The sequence below is a fragment of the Gymnodraco acuticeps genome, unplaced genomic scaffold, assembly GCF_902827175.1.
Source record: "Gymnodraco acuticeps unplaced genomic scaffold, fGymAcu1.1, whole genome shotgun sequence".
Lineage (NCBI taxonomy): Eukaryota > Metazoa > Chordata > Actinopteri > Perciformes > Bathydraconidae > Gymnodraco > Gymnodraco acuticeps.
The window spans coordinates 10,169,333-10,185,077 of NW_022990238.1; positions in this window are offsets into that span (position 1 = coordinate 10,169,333).

Consider the following 15,745-nt stretch of genomic DNA (forward strand, 5'->3'; position numbering starts at 1 on the left):
AATCATATTTATTAGGTGGAATGGCCCATTTTATATTATATTATTGGATTATAATAATAATCAAGCTGCCCAAGGCGCTGATAATATTAATGACTTTGTTTTCTTCTGGGTAGCTTGGAGTTGGAGTAAAGGTTAAAGTTAGTGAAATTAATCATCTCTGAAACCAGCAGCTACTCGGCCATGAGGAACATCATGTTCTCTATCAGCGTATTATTTTGAGGGGGGTCATTGCTATTAGCCACAGCAGCCCAGAGTAATAACAGACCACTTTATTTATCCAACATTTTTTTTCACACCAGCTCATTTAATCAAATATTTCCCAGTGTGTCATGTACAACCAAGAGGGAGATTAAGCTTGCGTAAGACCCCCAGATATCCCATCATGTTTACACTTCCAGGGACCTTTACTCACTTTCAGAGTATGAGCCCAAATGAAACTTAGCTTATTATTTTGCTCCTTTATCCAGGCAAACGTTAAGTGCACTTTAGTTTGGCAGAAAACTGTCTCTAGGAATGCTGTGCTTCTTGAAAGGTTAGAGCAGGTTTTTCTTTGGGATCACAGAGATGCTTTTGCAGCTGTTGTGCTGCAGGCCTCAGTGATGTGTTCCTGATTCTTCATCCAGGCACTGGGAAACATGGTGTTGCTGTGTTACAGTTAGAAACAGCTATAGAAATATAGAAATATCCCTGTGATGTATTTACATCCAAATAAAATTAAAAGAACAACCCCTACACTATGTTTTGCATACCTTTCACTGTATTCTTGCTGTAATGACACAAACATTTCTCATGAGAAGGATGTTTCTCTTTTCTAAGGTCACCTCACTCTGCAGAAGTGGAATAATATTGATGTTCACTTCTCCTCTCTGTTTTCCAAAAAAACAAGTGACAAAATGTTATTATTAGTGGCTCACATCTCACATACACAAACACACACATAGACTCACATGACCATTAATGAAGTTGTTTCAGTGATATATTTTCATTTTAGAGGGGGGGAATTCAAAAACCTGGCAGAGCTAGTGTTATGGCTGCTGGGATTTGGCACCCCTGCTGTTACTTTGGCCAGTATGGTCATCATCTCAATCAAAATCACAGTGTGTAAATGATTCCCCTCTAGTTTATGCAAACAAAAGCATTTTTAATCTGGATTCATGGTGTTTTAAAATGGCAAACAGGGCTTCTACAAATCTGGCAGAGTGGGTGTTATGGCTGCCGGATTTGGGCACCCCCTCTTTAACTTTGGCCAGGATGGTCATAATCTCCCCAAAATAACACTTGTGATAGTTATTCCCCTCTACTTTAAGCAACATCAAGTATGTTACTATGGGCCTATCAGGTGAAAAATGTAAAGAGTGCTTCTTAATCTGGCAGAGATGGCCTTATTTCTGCCGGATTTGGCACCCCCCCTGTAATTTTGGCCAGGATGGTAATAATCTCACCAAAATCACTCTGGTGTTAATTATATCCCCCTAGTTTACGCAAAAACAAAAGCATTTTACTCTGGATTCATGGTGTATAAAATGGCCACGGGGCTTCTTAAATCTGGCAGAGCAGGTGCTATGGCTGCGGGATTTTACACCCCCTGTGTAATTTGGACCAGCATGTTCATAATCTCACCACGAATCCCACTGGAGTTAGCTTTTGAGACGATCAGGTGAAATATTAAACAACCCACAGCCTGGCGTTCTCGATGGTGTGTTGTTTGTTTGACTTTCAGTGTTCAAAGGTCCGAGCCCATCTGTCATCTCTGATATTTGATTAATCTTGACATTCATCTGCAACCCAGAAGAAATAAGGCGGAACATGTTGTTCAGGACAGACTGCCACAGGCTGCCACATTAGGAATGATTGTTGCTGACAGGAACAGAAGGAAAAGTTGTTCATGCAGACGTGACTAACAGGCAGGTCCATTCGGCTAATAGACGGCCCAGGTGAGGCTGGGAGAGCGGAAGCTAAAGAGGGCTTGTACCTTTTTACATCACTGAGATTTCATTACCAGGGTCTCCAGATAACATTGTTTCTTCAAACAGTTTTTTCACGACCTGTCTGACCCCCAGCTATTGTTTCTCAGCTTTTTTTTCACACTCCGATTTGGCCGATTACATCAGGAAGCTTAACACAATATGAAAATCTGACAGACGCAGGCACACAAACATGCACACATCTCCATACTTCTGTGGAAGAGAGTTATACAGCACAAAAGGGCAGGAATAAATGACAAGGAGAAAGGAAAAAAACAAGTGACAATCACGTAAAAAGGATTTGACAGCTGACTTCTTGACTAATTAACTGTTTTCCGGCTCCAGGAAAACCTCGAAGATTCCAGGAGGCAACAAATTCCACTGAGAAGAACATGTTTTCTTCTCTCGTCTCAAATCTCTCGTACCAGCCACAGAGCTACTAACACTGACAGATCAAGTGGCCCCCCAATACCAAAGTAAACAAAATGTAATTAAATTGAATTCAACTTTAAAGACAGTAGCTGCTGCAAGAAATATAAGTAGAAGCTAGAAAAACATTGTAAAAAATAAAAGAAGAGCAAAAACCATCCGCTCGTCTCTAACATTATTGGTTTATGCAAAATGACACACATTTGTGTTCACCTCAGAATGAATTTTATTAACTTTGGTTATCACCTAAAGATTGATCCAGCGCCTTCATTGTGTTAAAATGTCCATTTGTCCATTACTTAAATAAAGACTTGCAAAGGTAGTTACCGAGCATATTCAGGTGTGTTTAGTAGAAGTAGAGGTCAAAGGGGTTATACTTGGAATTGTTCAGCCCCTGTCTTTTGTTTTCAAATCAATCAAATCAATCAATCAATCAATCAATCAATCAATCAATGTTTATTTATATAGTCCAATATCACAATGTACATTTGTCTCAGTGGTCTTCACAGTTTTTACAGAATATCAGTATGACAATACGGACACCCTCTGTCCTTAGACCCTGACATCATACAAGGAAAAACTTCCGATGAAAACCCACAGTTTTAAAGGGAAAAATGGGAGAAACCTCAGGGAGAGCAACAGAGGAAGGATCCCTCTCCCAGGACGAGACAGACGTGCATAGATGCCGTGTGTAAATTGAAAAGATAATACATTTGCAACATAGGTAGTCCAAATGTTTGGAAATACATGTGTGTATAATAGGAAGATGAATCCACGAGGATATCCATCTAGGACCTATGATCCAGGACCACAGCCACGACTCAAGATCCAGGGCTCGCGATGCAGGACAGAGGAGCGCAGGATCATCCATGACTCCGGATCCCGGCGTATATAGACACCAAAAACAAAGAAATTTGGGGAAGCTGGGTTAATCGGAACATGAGAATACACAGGTATAGACAGAGAGAAGGAAGAAGTAAGATGTCCCCGACAAACTAAGCCTATATCAGTAAAACTAGGGGCTGAATCTAATCAGCCCTAACTATAAGCTTTATCAAAAAGGAAGGTCTTAAGCGCACTCTTAAAAACGGATAGGGTGTCTGCTGCCGTCCGGAACACAAACTGGAAGCTGATTCCACAAATGTGGAGCTTGATAAGAAAAGGCTCTGGGCTCCCATTGTACTTTTAGAGACTCTAGGAACAACCAACAACCCTGCATTCTTGGAACGCAATGCCCTAATAGGACAGTACGGTATAATGAGTTCTTTAAGGTAAGATGGTGCCTGCCCATTAAGGGCTTTGTAGGCGAGAAGAAGAATTTTAAATTCTATCCTGTGTTCTATAGGGAGCCAGTGTAAGGCAGCCAGAACAGGAGTAATGTGGTCCCTTTTCCTAACTCTGGTTAGTACACGAGCCGCAGCATTTTGAATCAGCTGAAGCGACTTGGACTGACTTCTTGGTACACACCCTGATAATAAGGAGTTACAATAATCGAGCCTTGAAAGTAACAAATGCATGGACTAGTTTCTCTGCATCGTTTTGAGGCAAGATATGCCTGATTTTTGCAATGTTACGTAGATGGAAGTAGGCGGTCCTTGAAATTGATTTTATGTGGGCGTTAAAGGATAAATCCTGATATAACACCAAGATTCTTTACAGTCTCACTGGAGGCCAAATTAATGCCATCCATAGTTAGTATATCTTTAGATAATTTGTTTCGTAGATTCTTCGGGCCAAGTACAATAACTTCAGTTTTGGTCGTGTTTAACATCAAAAAATGTAAGGTCATCCAAGTCCTTGAGGCAGTCTTGAATTGTATTTAGATGATTAATTACATCAGGCTTGATTGATAAATATAGTTGAGTATCATCCGCATAACTATGAAAGTTTACAGAATGATTCCTTATAATATTGCCTAACGGAAGCATATATAATGTGAACAAAATAGGTCCGAGCACTGAACCCTGTGGCACTCCATGGCTAACTTTGGTTTGCGTGGAAGATTCATCGTTGACACGTACAAACTGAGAGCGTTCAGATAGATAGGACCTAAAGCAGTTCCCTGTATGCCAACTAAGTGCTCTAATCTTTGCAATAAGATATCATGGTCGATAGTATCAAATGCAGCACTGAGATCGAGCAAAACAAGAATAGAGACAAGTCCCTTCTCTGAGGCTATTAGAATGTCATTTGTGACTTTAACCAGAGCTGTCTCTGTGCTATGATGTGTTCTAAAGCCAGACTGAACATCTTCAAATAAATCATTGTTTTTTAAGTAATCACACAATTTTTGAGAGGAGGGGAAAGATTAGAAATAGGTCTATAGTTGGCTAAAATCTCTGGATCGAGGTTGTGCTTTTTAAGAAGCGGTTTTATCACTGCTACTTTGAATGATTGTGGAACATAGCCTGATAATAAAGACATATTCATAATATGTAATAAAGAAGTGCTAATTAATGGAAAAAACTTCCTTCAACAGCTTAGTTGGAATTGGGTCTAACATGCACGTTGATGGTTTAGAAGAGAGAATCATTGAATTTAATTGTTCAAGGTTTATGGCTGAAAAGCATTCTAGTTTACTATCTAGTGTAATATTAGAACTTACGTTTCCGGGAGCTGTTGATAACACTATACTGGTCAAAGGCAAGAGGTAATTAATTTTGTTTCTAAGAGTAACAATTTTATCGTTAAAAAAGCACATAAAATCATTACTACTGAGTGCTATGGGAATAGAAGGCTCAATAGAGCTGTGGCTCTCTGTCAGCCTGGCTAAGTGCTGAAAAGAAATCTTGCATTATTCTTATTCTCATCTATTAATGAAGAGTAGTAGGCTGCTCTCGCTTTACGCAGTGCTTTCTTATATTCATTGAGAGTAATATGCCAAATTAAATGAGATTCTTCAAGTTTAGTGGAACGCCATATCCTTTCAAGTTGTCTCGACTTTTGCTTTATTTTGCGGGTTTCGGCATTATGCCATGGAGCTAATCTATGTTGTTTTATTTTCTTCTTTTTCAAAGGAGCAACAGAGTCTAATTTTATTCGCAGCGCATCTATAGCACTATCAACAATATGATCAATTTGGGGTGGTGTACATTTTGTATACATTTCCTCCCTTACATGCAGACATGCTATCGAGTTAAGTATTGGTGGAATCTCTTCCTTAAATTTGGCTATAGCACTAACAGATAGGTTTCTGCTGCAGGAGCTTTTGACTAATGCTTTGTAGTCTCGTAACAGTACTTCAAAAGTTACTAAGAAATGGTCGGATAAAGCAGGATTATGCGGTTCGACTAATAGTTGCTCAATTTCAATACCATAAGTCAGAACAAGGTCGAGAGTGTGATTATAGCAGTGGGTTGGTTTATTTACACTCTGACAGAAACCAACAGAATCTAATAGAGTTAAGGCTATTTTTATCATCGTCAACATGAATATTAAAGTCACCTACGATAATTACTTTATCTATTTTGAGTCCTAAACTTTTCATGAGAACAGCAGAGTTAACTGTTATGTATTGTTATTGATGTGTTTATTAAAATAATTGTTCAGTTTCATGCTGAAATAAGAAATAAGGTTGCTCAATATGAAATGCAACATACTTGCATCAACAACACAAACAAATATGGATGTTGAAAGCAGTCAGGCAGGAAATCAATAAAGGGGGGAAAAATCAACTTATCTGTTGAGTTTGTTTAGTTTGTATTTGTTGTGTTTGTTTGTGTGTGTGTGTGGTGTGTGTGTGTGTGTGTGTGTGTGTGTGTGTGTGTGTGTGTGTGTGTGTGTGTGTGTGTGTGTGTGTGTGTGTGTGTGTGTGTGTGTGTGTGTGTGTGTGTGTGTCCTCAAAATAACTTCCTAACCCAGTACTGTAACGAGTAGAGCGCTGTGGGTTGAAAATGAAACAGAATCTGTTCCCTGTCAGTCTGAAAACCTGGACTCCCTCCCAAGCTAGCAACGAGTCAGCGGACAGAGTTCATTGTGGTTACTATGCCGAGTGTATAAACTACAATATAAGTACATGTGAGCACCGCGTCCTGAAAATCAAAACAGCAGAACTGGCGGTGTTTTGTTTCTTACCATGTGCTTACCCACATTACAATTGAACCTTTTTAGGATTAACTTAGCAGTGTCTTGTTTTGGATGAGTTCCTTACGCAGCCTTTGAGTTGAAAAGTTCTCTCTGAGCTGAGTGTGCCTATTGTGTGGCTTTCTGAGTACAATTGGTGTACCAGTGGTGCACCCATGTTGAGGGAGGATAGCACCGCAGACAGAGGAAAACATGCAGCTGCATCAGGTCGTGCTACTCTTTGTAGAGAAGGCTTTTGTTGTTCTTCAGCCGTTTCCAGGGAAAGAATAAATAGCTGTGCTTAACCAGAGGCATTTGCCTCCCTCGCTGCTATGAATGCACCACCATGAGAAACATATGACCAGTGGTTGTGTTTCTGGAAATTCTCTCCTCACTCTGTTTTTCTTTTGCAAGTATTCCTGGGACATGTGAAATAAAAGAAATCCTCCATTGTTTGTCCTGGTCAACAGCCAGTCAGCGAACTTGGAGAACTTCAGCAAGGCTTTTATTTGTCATGGTTGTTATCTCTATGTTATACTACAGCATTTATGGGATTAAGATACAAAATCCCAGGTAACTGTGAGGATTTGTCCTTGTTTTCACCCACTCCAGGTCCACTTCAACCAGCCAGTGATATGCATCAGCATCAAGGGGTGGACGGTTCTATTTCGTATAAGGCTTCGCCCTCTAAGGCTATCGCTATTGGGTAATCCCTGCACGTGTGCAGCACTGACAGACTTAATCCACGCCCACCTATGACGTGGGCCCCACCTACGGACTCACTTCCGTATAAATAGGAAGTAATCCCTACAATCTGCTCCCACTTTTCTTCAGCACTCCGTTGCAGAAGCATTGTACAGGCACAAGCTCTTTTCAGAGCTGTTTACTAGAAAGCAAACATTTCCCCCTGGCCCCATCCCCCCTCTCCTCCGGACGGGGGAGACAGGGCGGGGCTCGGTGTTAGCCGACATATGAGTTACGACCGGCTGTGGCTGGCTCGCTCCAGGGAGGAAGCGGCTTTACACAGACGATACAGGTGAGTCCTGCCGGGGATTGGAGCACGCAAACGCGGCTCTCACTCCCTAGGTGTCGTGCACTCATTGTGTCCGTCTCCCTCTGGCCCACAGACAGCGGAGAGCGAACGCTCTCGCGGCTGCGGCCGGGGATGATTGGCTAGTCCAGGAGTCCTACTCTCTGGACCAAGCCCTTGATTATTGGATCCGAGTGGCGGGCAGCAGTCAGGCGACTCCTTCCCCTCCATTCACGGATCACCATGTGGTTCCCCCGGCCCCATCCTCCCTCTCCTCCGGACGGGGTCACCGGGTCCCTCTATCCGCCATCTCGGCTCTGCCGTATAGGCGGTATTCTCCAGGAACTCCCGGAGATCATCGGTAAGGCAGCCGCCTAATGAGATCTCCCCGTTCCCCCGGTTCAGGAGAGCTCTCCTCCGGATGACATAAGCGGCTGCCTCATAGCCTGTCGGTTATTAGGCAGCAGGGATCGCGGCACAAACCGGCTGTCTTTAAAACCTGTCGGTTGATTAAACAGCACGGGCTTGTTTCCTATGTCACAGATATGCCTCCACACACCGTTCATTCCTCAAGCGGGTTTGAGCGTGAACGCGCCTCAATGTCCAGTTTACGAGCCTTCTCCTAAACGGCAACATGATGAGAGCCGCTGTGCAATACAGCGTGTGGAGGTGCAAGAGCCGGCTGTAACCTGTCAGTAAGCAGGCAGCAGGGCTCATAGCACAAGCCAGCTGTATTTAACCAGGCGGTTATTAGACAGCAGGGCTTGACGTTTAAACCTGATGCTCCTAACCTGTCGGTTAGCAGGCAGCACGGTTATTTGTTTTCCTCTGTCCCAGATGTGCCTACTACACACGGTCGTAATGAGCCCAGGGCTGTTATTACGCACTGTGTCAATAGCACTGCACACACCTCCGCTCATTCCTCAGCAGGTTTGAGCGTGAACGCGCCTCAATGTCCAGTTTACGAGCCTTCTCCTAAATAGAGACAGGATGAGAGCCGGGTTGCGTTACAATAGTCCATTTAGCTTAGGAACCATCCTAACCAAGTGAAATGACCCGGAAGTCCCTCAGTGGCAGCCATGATAAGTGCCGTTCCAATTCTCCAAATGAAAGGAAAGGAGGTTTCAAACTTCCTTTATAACCTTCTTTAGCTTAGGAACCACTGGACCTCCCTAACCGAAAGGAGAGGAGAAAATGCTGCCCCACAATGCATTGCAGCCGCAGCATTTGCCGTCACTCAACAGTCGGCTGTTCACGGAAACAACCGATTATGACCGAGAAATGATATCATGAAAGTTACGGTGCTTATTAAGCATTTTAAAACGTATGTGGTAAGTTGCCAAAGTGCTTTTTTCTGAACGTTCGTCAGTATTATAATCAAAAAGAGAAATATGAACGTTAGTTTTTACTGAAATGATCAAATAAAGTCAACATTTCACAGTCTTTACTGAGCTGTGTGGGGTTTGTTCAACTTTTAAAAGATGTTTGAATGGTGATATACACAGTGATAGATGGTAAGGACTAACGTTTATAATAAATACATTTGTATTGATTTTAAGATATGTTCATAGTTCATACAATCATACGTATTGGGATCATTTGTATTAATGTGGACCGGAGGGAGAGGGTGACGAGCATAAGTTTCACTTTCCTTTTTTATTTCAATTCCAACTTTGGTTATGAAGAATATGTTTCTCTGTTGTCCACGTTCATAAAGCATAAAGCAACAGCATCAGAGCACGGTGCAGAGTCTCTAGATGAGTTTACAGTAGTCCCTCGTTCTTATTAAACATCCATGTTGTAGTCCGCTGTATAGAAAACTGTAGTTTCCATAGTTTCCCCACAGCAGCAGACGCACATTCATGACGTCCGCTGGCGCATCATAAACACGTCGGATAGTGAAAGTGCATTCGGATTCTCTAAAGTACCGCAGTCTCTTCTCCTAAGTCCTTTGAATTCTCCTATCCACTATCCCTTAACCCTGTGACGTTTCACTCAGAGGTCAAGGAATAGGAGATAGGGTTAGAATTTAGGAGCTGATTTTTGGATTATCGGAACGCAACCCCGGTGTGAGATGCAGCATGTGGAGGCCCCCTCGCAGCTTTTCGGTCCGGGCCCCTCTTGGGTTGCTTCACGGGCAACGGCGGCGAGGGCTCTGACGTGGCTCGTCACCATGACAACCACAGCACATCCAGAGCATGTCGTGCGCTCTCAGAATATTACTCAGAGTGGCGACGCGTGTGTTCGATGGACAGATGGATAATAATAAGCAGCAAGGCCCACCGGGTAAGCCGGCTGCCCCTAACCTGTCGGTTATAGGCAGCATGGCTCGCTGCATAAATCGTCTGTCTTTAAAACCTATTGGTTTTTAGGCAGCTCGGTTTTTCTCCTCTGTCCCAAACCTACCTCCTACACAGGGTCGTAATGAGCCCACGAGTGCCATTCTTACAGTGAGGACAGCACTGCACACAGCTCCGCTCATCCCTTAGGGGTGTTGAGCGTGAACGCACCTCGGTGTCCAGTTTAACACTGTAAGCAATTGCTGTTATTTTACAGCCAATTTTCAACACTAATCTACTGGCAGCCCCCTAACCAGAATGTTACTGTGAATTATTTAATTTGTTACAGTAATAAACTGAAATTGTTCAACAGTATGAATACTGTATAATTTCGGTGTATTGCTGGCGTCTCTGCTGCCAGTATTTTACTGTTAATTGAAAAAATACAGCAGTATACTGTATTTTATTTTTTACAGTAAGAGGCTGTAAAGTCATTTCACAGTATGAGTACTGTGGTATTACAGTGAAGTGCAGGCGTCTGTGAAGAGACTGCCGGCACTTTACTGTTATTTGACAGGAAAATGTGTTACAGTTGACATGAGAGCATGTGTGAAATGCAGCGTCTGGAGGGCTCTGGCGTGGCTCGTCAACATGACAACCACAGCACATCCAGAGCAGGTTGGCGTGCTGAGTGGCGGCGCGTGTGTTCAATGGACAGATGGAAGATAATATGCAGCAAGGCTCCCCGGTTAAGCCGGCTGCCAATAGCCTATTGGTTACTTGGCAGCATGGCTCGCTGCCTAAGCCGGCTGGGTTTTTTAACGTATCGGTTAATAAAACAGCAGGGCTTACTATTCAATCCGTCTACCTTTAAACTGTTTGGGTTTAGGCAGCACGGATTTTTTCTCTGTCTCAGACGTACCTCCTACCCACGGTCGTAATAAGCCCACGGAGGGCCATTATTACGCATTGTGTGGACAGCACTGCACACACCTCCGCTCATCCCTTAGTGATGTTGAGCGTGAACGTGCGGTTTACGAGTCTTCTCCTAAACGGCGACATATTGAGAGCCTGTGTGAAATGCAGCGTGTGGAGGGCTCTGGCGTGGTTTGCCACCAACCACAGCACATCCAGAGAATGTACACCCGGCGCTATCAGAGTACTGTATGGTACTCAGGGTGGCGGCGCGTGTGTCTGATGGACATCTGTCCATCAGACAGATGAGCAGATGAGCTCAGATGAGCAGGCGGATGGGCAGAGGATAGTCTCTGCAGTTCGCCTCTCCTCCCCCGCAGTTCTACGGGATACAGGGAACCCTGTCATCCCGGGAACAGTGTCTCACGCTCCGTGCAGAGCGGCAGGAACTCTTGTTAAAAGAAAGCTTTTTTCCAGGGTTCCTCATGGGGAAGAAAATCAGGGTTTTTTACTCCCGGTATTTTCTGGTCCCAAAGGAGACGGGGCGGGGGGAATGAGACCCATCCTCGATCTGTCAGTGTCCAACAAGGGAATGGCCTTTTCCCATGCTGACGATCAGTGGCGACTGGTCATTAGGGGCAGGTGGGGCACAGCCCCACCTAGTGTCAGCAGAAAGTATTAAAAGTAATGATTACAAAAAAATGCAAAAGATAAATTAAAAAATATATAAAATATATTTTAAGATCATGTTTAATCATCTGATTCGTCTGTACATTGCTGTTTTAGTCTGTGTTCTTCTTATTAGTGTCTACAGTGTGTGCCTATTGAGCTGTTTTGAGCCATGTGGGACAAAACCCGATCCTGCCCCTCCCTCTCCCTGTTTAAGTCAATGGTGACTGTAAAAACTACACTGCGCATGCTCAGAGTATTGTCCTATTTAATGTGTGTGGCAAAAAAATAATGACCATAGGGGCATAGTGCTGCCATCCCCACCATACGTCATCTCACATAATTCAGAGCTGATTGGCTGTAAGTACGTGTGCCGCCAAAAGTGTGGTGTGTGAAGAGGAGGAGAGAGAGCTGCAGTGAGGCGTCCTCAAACCCGGAAATAAACTGCGCATGGCTTCCCTCCACAAAAAAGCAATGATATTTCTCCATAGGATTTTAGAAAATAGCTCCAAATAAGATCTGTGGGAAACAAACCTGTTAGATAAATGCACGTTTTGTTCAGCCGGATAATATCCACATGTCTACCCTACTTTTATAATTTTCGAATCATAAATCTATTGATTAGATCAGATTTATGATAGACTTTTGAAACTACAAGAACATAAGGAGGACTTTTACAAAAAAGTAATAGAGATGTTTGTCCAGAAGGATAGGCAAATGGACTTCATCTTCATGTCAAGGTAAGACTGCAATTGTATTGAAAATGGGATCTTACTAAGAGAGAACAATTCAATATTTAAATGATACAATTATATTTTTTGGGTATCCTTTTGTTGAACTGTCTGTTTAAAATGAATTGAAGCATCAGACAAAAAAAGCTTTTGAAAATAATATTAGATTTTGATTTATGTCAAAATATAATATTTGTAAACCTGAAGAGTCAGAGCCTCACCAGCCATGAACCTCACTGCAGAAGCTTATATATAGACATCTGAGTTTTTTGTGCCCCACCACTTTTGTACATATAAAAACGCCACTGCTGACGATCAAACAGGTGCTGGAGTGTGTTCACCAGGGAGACTGGTTCACGTCCATAATCCTGAAGGATGCATTCCTCCACGTAACCATCATCCCGAAACACAGCAAATTCCTGCGTTTCTCATTCCTGGCTCCACGCACTTTTTCAAAGTGGGTGGAGACGGTTGGAGCAGCTACTCAGAATGGGGATGAGAGTGTTATTTTACCTGGACAACCGGCTGTGGCTGGCTCGCTCCAGGGAGGAAGCGGTTTTTCAGACGATACAGCTCGTATCTCATCTGTCAAACCTGGGTTTCATTATCAACTGGAAGAAGAGCTGTCCTCGTCCCTCTCAGGTTATCTTTTTAACTGGGAGTGGAATTTAACTCAGCCCGCATGAGAGCGCGACTCTCACAGCGGAGAGGGGAGAAAGTGACAGCTCTCCTCCGGCGCGTCACACCCGCGGGGCGGTGACACCCCTCTCCGTGATGCAGCTGTTAGACATGATATCAGCTGGTCACGTGGTGATTCCCCTGGGTCTCCTTCACAGTGAGGAGACTCCAGAGGTGGTTTATTCGCCTGTGCATCGACCCCGTGCGTCAGAGGAGACGCATGGTGTACATTCCTCCTTCCGTGGTTTTGGATTTGACCTACTGGAAAAATCTCCACGTCCTGTCAGTGGGGGTGCCCCTGAGCAGAGTGACGTCACACACCGCAGTGTTCACAGCAACACATCCTCACTCCCAGGTCGGCCTATGTTGACGTTATGTCAAGTCCCCTGTCGGCTTTTTCCAACGCAAGGGGGGGGGCCTTAGCGTCCATTTTCAACGCAAGGGGGGGGCCCTTAGCGTCCATTTTCAGCTTTCCGGGATGTCCATATGTTTCTATGGACGCTCATGGAAGCACGGCATTCGTTTGTGTCGGCTGCCCTTAAAGGCAATGTGAGCGTCCATTCTCATTGGATAACGGAGAATTGTACACCCGGAAGTAAGTATTCCCCTTACTGTCGATTGATTTACAGTGATATCTGCACTACTCATCGACTAAAAAACACCAGATTATCCTTGTTAATTACACAACATTGATTGGTTTAAATTGTGTGCAATGCTTTTGTATTTTTCCCCTTCGATTCGGAGAAACAAATGTTTTTTCGGAGTAAAGGATGGCAGAAGACACTACACTACCCAGAATCCCCAGCTATCGTTTGGACTACACCATGTGCTCTGTTTGACGTCACGTGATCTTCAAATTTCTCCCTGCAGAAAAAAAAAACATGGCCGAACTTCGTTTTATTCTCTGTGGAAAATGCCTATTTTAAAGTTAGTTTGGCCATTAAAATGCGTTTTGATGTCATTTGATGCGAGAAATATGAGTTGTTATTTCAGATTATGTGTGCAGTGGATGTACATGATCTTTAGTTTGCTAGTTATTACGAAGATTACTTCAGGAAATTGCGTCCATAACGTTTTCATTGTTACCAAGGTGGTTGCTAGGGACGCTGCTATCGATATTATTTCTGTTATGTTGTGTAACTGTTTAATGGTGTTATCTTTATTGCTACCCCCTTCCCCGTCAATGTATAGTGTTGGTCCACAGCGCAAACATATTAGTTTAACAAAATCCGCATCTAAAGATAGCCTACGTTATTTCCCCCTGTGCAATTCCAGTCTCACATCTCACAGCACATCGTCATTAACAAATAACGGAAACAGACCGAAAACATTTAAAAAAAATACAATAATGCTTTATTCCGAGTGTGCTTGCTTTTCTCTTTAGAAGTCATCACATAACGGCATTGTAATACACGGTTCGGCTGCATTACATATTACATATCTGCCGTAGTTCTGTATTTATATAGCCCTGATGAGAAGACTTCTAGACAAACATGAGGAACTGAAAACGTGACGTGGATCATAAATATATCAGCCATTAAACAACATCTTACATTTATTTTCACACAATACGTCTCCTTGCAGTATCAACACTAATTCGGCTGACTTTTATATTTGATCCAATTGGTAGATAGGCTGTATTTACACCATAAAGGTGCACAGCTGATATAAAGGGACACCTAGTGGTTAAAGCATGTTATTGAATTTCATTATTTTTATTATTAGATATTAATAGGATCCATATAAAGTATATTAATTACTCGTTATTCTCTACTAATAGTTCATTAAAGACTGTATATAATGACTATTTTGCACATCCCTTTCAAGATTTTCTAAGGTTTATTGACATATCATATAGGCCTACACAACTATGGTGTAGTTATGCATTGAATGAAAAACTTGGGTCGCAGGTTCCTCAATAGTGCATTACAAGACATCTATCAATATTTGTGCGTACCTCCAGCAATGTTAACTATGTTGAAGCACTTATTTTAACTGATATTATACATAATGTATTATACTCTTATAAGATGTATGTAGATATTTCATCTCCGACCTTGTCAGGTATTGAACAATCAATAAATAAAGAACACAGAATTGTTGAATATAAAACACAGAATTTGTGTGATTATACTAAATGATTTACAAATAAACACCACTGCATATTTAACTGTTACACATGCTGATGTAACGCAAATGTTCCAACTTGAGATCAATAAAGTATATCTTATCTTAAGCTGATCGATGGCTACATGCCATATTTGCAAAATGTGCCTCTGAACCTTAACAAGTGCATGTTTTAGGCTTATCAATTAATGTAATGTAATGTAATGTTATCAATTAACAACAGGGGTCACAAACATAAGACCAGCTGTTAAATAAAGCTCTTCTGACCTTGGCTGGCATGTGTGTATATATATATATTAATGCTGCCCATTATGGGCACAAGCAATTTTCACCCATTTATTAATTATATGTTTTAAATGTGAGTGTTTCCTATCCCCTAAACCTCCAGGGATGTACACAGTTTAATACTGGCAACTTCTTATTATGGGAAATACGAAAACGTCTTTTAAAACTACAACTCCCAGTAGAGACGTGCCATAGATACAGAACATGTTGCGAAACAGAATAGCCAGCATGTGTAGTTCTGGGGACAGGGTGGGGGAGGGGGGACGCGGTGGACCCGTTCAAATCCAGTTTTGGACAGTCTGCCATGATTCCATCCCATTTCAAGTGCTGTTCGAGGCTCGGCGTAACCCTCGGAGCACACTCTCCAATCACAGAGCTTGAGGACTATCACGGGGTTTGTCAAACAGAGCACATGGTGTAGTCCAAACGATAGCTGGGGATTCTGGGTAGTGTAGTGTCTTCTGCCATCCTTTACTCCGAAAAAACATTTGTTTCTCCGAATCGAAGGGGAAAAATACAAAAGCATTGCACACAATTTAAACCAATCAATGTTGTGTAGTGGAGGAGGAACAGTGG